We start from the raw sequence: 4,584 nt of genomic DNA on the forward strand, positions 1-4,584 counted from the left end.
AAAAAAAAAAAAAAAGAGAGAGAGAATTCTACATACTGAATGTACCAGTCTGTAATTCTACCAAGAGTAATTTAGTATTGCCATTTACCCACCCATCCTTCTTCAGCACTTGTTGTGGTTTATTTTATTGATCACACCCATTGTGATAGGGGCTGGATAAAAGTTCAAAGTTATTTGATTTTAATTAACATTATTATTATGGAAGAGGAATATTTTTTGAGTTATTTTTTTAGGCATTGTCTTTTTCTTTTGAGAAATTTATATTGAGGTCTCAGGCCAGTTCTTTGAATGTGCCATGTATTTTTATTCTTTGTTTTCTGAGTCTTTTTATATTCTGTGTTGTAATCCTCTGTTAGATGAATAGCTGGAAAAGATTTTCTCCAATTCTGTGGGCTTCCCTTTAACCCAGGTGACAGTTCTCTAGATGCACAGAAAATAGATCATTTTATGAAGATTACCTTGTCAGTTGTTGGCCTTTGTTTTTAGTCAAAACGAAGTCCTTTTCAGAAGTCTTTTCTTACATCTACCAGATATAGGGTACTGGTTATCTTTTCTTCCAACATTTTCAGTGTTTCAAATTTCAGATTTAGATCTTTGATCCATTTGGAGGTAGTTATTGAATAAGATGATAGACATGTCTAATTTATTCTTCTGTGTGTGGATATCTAGTTTCCCCCTTTGTTCCTCATCTTACAAGTTTAGACACCTTCGTCAAATGTTAAATGTCTGAATGTATGTGTATTCATATTTTGGTACACAGTTTTGTTCCACTGTACTCCACAACTGTATTTATGCAAGTATCATATTGCTATTATTACTAAGGCTATAATGTATCTCAAGAGCTAAAAGGATAATTCCTCTAGCATTGTTGATTTCGCTATTAAGGGTCCTTCTTATTCCATGTGAAAAAAGTATTTTTTCTTCTATGACGAATAAGAGAGATGTTTTGATTAGGATTACACTGAATTTGTTCATAGCTTTTGGTAGAATGGTCATTTCACAAGTTAATCTTATCAATACATAGCATGGGATGTCTTGTCTCTCCATTTGTTTGTGTTTTTATCTATTTTTTTCTTTAGAGGTTTAAATTCATTGAAGTACTTCACTTCCTTGGTTAATTTATTCCTAGATTTTATATTGTCTTTGAGGCCATTGCGAAGGGCAGTGTGTTCACGATCTCTTTCTCTGTATGTCTGTGGTTGTTGTATAGAATATCTATTTCTGTGGCTATGTGTTGTTATTGCCACTTTAATGAATCCCAATTGTCCATTTAATTTACTTCTCTTGTCTCAAAGCTCCAGCTAGTACTTTAAACACAACATTGAAAAGGAGCAGGAATAGTGGACATCCCTGTCTCATTACTGATGTTAGTGGATTGCTTAAGCTTTTCTCCATTTAGAATGATGCCGGTTATGAATTTCTTACATATAATATTTATTATATTGAAGTCTGTTACTTTTAATCATATATTATCCATAACGTTTATAATTAATAAGTTAATTGATCTGAGGCGTTCTTCAGTATATGTGCTGCTTTTATTGATTCATGAATATAACTGTTTCTGTAAATGGTTTAGCAGAGTAGAGCCAGGTGGAAAAATCTAAACAGAGATGTAGAGGGAGAGTAGGTGGAATCAAAGAGACACCATGCAACTGCTGAAGGAGAAAGATGCCAGAACATTACCAGTAAATTACAGTCTCATGGTAATACATAGATTAGTAGAAATGGGTTATTTCAGTCAAAGACATTGGCCTGTAATTTTTTCTTGAGGTGTCATTACTTTGTTTGGTGTTAGCATTATTGAAGCTTCAGAGAACTTTGATAATGCTCATTCTCTCTCCCTCTCTCTCTCTCTCTCTCTCTCTCTCTCTCTCTCTCTCTCTCTCTTTCTTTCTTTCTTCCTTTCTTTCATAGTTTAAGAAGGACTGACTGTAGATGTTTGAAAGGCTGGTAGAATTCAGCTTCAAATTACTCTGGCTCTAGACTTATTATGACAAATTTCATTTGAGTGAATTTAGTTCTTGAAAATCCTGAGGTTGTGTTAGTTTCTCTCTATGGCTGTGACAAATAGCTAATACCAATGCATCGTTTTTTATAACCTAATATTTTTATTAATCATTTGGGAATTTAATGAAAGGCATCCTGATCACACTTGTTTCATTCCTCCAGGTCCAAACTTTTACTCTTCTGCCACCTCTCCCCACCCCTGAAAAAAAAACCCTCAAATTTCAACAAGTTCAATTTGTATTGCCCATATTTACTCAATGGAGCATGGTGAAACTCCCAGTGGGCAGACACTTAAAGAAAAATGAGTCTGTCCCCATTCCCCTGCCAGAAGCTGTAAAGGGTGAATAACTACATGTTATCATCTTTATCACAGTTTGTATGGACTGTCTTAGATGACTTCCTCCCTGAACTGCGACTTTCCTTTTCTGTTTTTGGGAGGTGAGGGGTTGTGAAAGAAGCCTCATTGTCTCTCATTGTCAGTTATGAGTCTACAGTCATCAATACTACTGCAAAAGAAGCTTCCTTGCCCATAGCTGGCAGACATTAACCTGGCCTCCAGCATCAACATGTCCTGCAGTGTTAGCACAGATCACAGCCATCAACATGGGCTCTGTCAGCAACACAAACTACAGGCATCAACATGGTCTCTGTTGGCAGCACAGACCATGGAAATCTTTCAAGTAAACATAATGCAGAAAATGAACCATCCTTTATCTCAGATGTCTTGTTGTTTTTCAGAGTCATTGTGGTTAGGCAACAAGTTTGAAGGAAAAACCTGCATGAGATCCAAGCTGCTGCACCTCACCCTGCCCTCAGTCCTCACTGCTCTGTTAGCAACCTAGCCAGGACAATTGGTCCCACTCTTTAAGGACATTCTCCTTTGTTTAACAAAGCTGGGGGTTATTTTTTCTTATACAAGAGGCTATATCTATAATACATATACATGATCAATATACATAGAACCACAAGGTAACAAAGTGGGCATATTAATTACAGTGATATCAAAAAAGAATTCTCTTAGCATGCTGGTCAAACATCATAGACCTAATGAAAAAGATTGTGTTTTTCTTAAAATTTTGAATGGTTAACTTCTCCTGAGTTCTTTCTATTTGGTTTTCCTTGGTCATGTACTTTGCTAAAGTCCACATTAGACACTAGTAAGTTTCATTTTTATTTCCCTTTTCTTTTAGGGACTCTAGTTCTATTAGATTAGGGACCACATTTGTAATTTAATCTTTCTTCATTATATCATTTTATTATTATTCAGGCCTGCTCTTATGATTCCATGAAACTTTGTTATTTTTTCCTCTAAATGTAGTTGCATTTCCACATTTTTTTCAGAGGTTCAAGACATGCATATGGGGATTGACTCTATCAGAAAACCTTTCTAGGTTTTCCAAAACAACATTAATCTATGTATTCAAGAAACTGATCAAAATCATGAAACAAATAGATTTACAAATAAACACATTAAAATTAAATAGAAGATAACTGTCAAAAATATAAAGGTTGCTATGTATATGCAAAATAAAAATCAAACAATGCACTTTTCACAAAAATGTAAAATAGAAATGTACAGAAATTGTAGAAGAATGAAAGACAATAAAATTTCTAATCAAAGGAAATCTTATGGAACTATGTTCAATCAAAATAGAATTTGTAAGCAAAATCACAACTTTAAAGTGATAACATGTATATACATGAATAAATAAATCCATGGAAGCATACACCAAAATGTATTTATATTCCATACATAGTAAAACACTAGATAGAGCTGAAGGGCAAATGAATCCATAACTCTAACAGAAGGCTTTAGTTACTGATAGAGAGAGAAATGTATTTATAAAGAGAAAAGGCTCATACTGAAAACCGTCATTCACAAATTAATTATCACATGCATAACTATTTGTATAGCGACAACAAAATGCACATTCTTTTAAGAAACACATGGACTATTTGCAGAAATTGCCAGATGCTAGCAAATTTCAGCAAGAAAGACTAAATTGATACAGAATATGTTCTTTAAATGCATTGTAATCAAGCTAAAACTGAGTCTCCATATGTTTAGAGATAAGGGAATCTATTGCTAAATACCAAATGAGTTTTAAAAAAAAAGAAGTTGCAGTAGAGATTATAAAAAGTTTCAGCTGAATAACAATGAAAATGCTACAACGTCTACCTCTGACCTACACTCAAAATCATCCTGGGGAGAAAATGTACATTAATCAACATGCAGGCAGAGAAAAATGACAAAAAATGGGTACTTCATGAAAATATTCACATAGAATTATACATCAAGAATTTATAAAAATAATAAATGTTAGTAATAAACAAAAGGTAAGCAAATATACATATAAAATAAAGATGAATGAGAGGAAATCAGAGGGGCAGAATAGGAAAAAGAGATCAAACAGAAAGTCATATTTAGTAATAAAAAGGATACCAGAAAGTTATAAGTTATATCCAGCATACTTTTTATAAATAAATTTACATATACAGCATTCTGTGCACATCACACACACAGAGTCGGTTTCTCTCTCTCTCTCTCTCTCTCTCTCTCTCTCTCTCTCTCTCTCT

Source organism: Microtus ochrogaster, chromosome 19 (genome assembly GCF_000317375.1).
Source record: "Microtus ochrogaster isolate Prairie Vole_2 chromosome 19, MicOch1.0, whole genome shotgun sequence".
In the NCBI taxonomy this organism is placed as follows: domain Eukaryota; kingdom Metazoa; phylum Chordata; class Mammalia; order Rodentia; family Cricetidae; genus Microtus; species Microtus ochrogaster.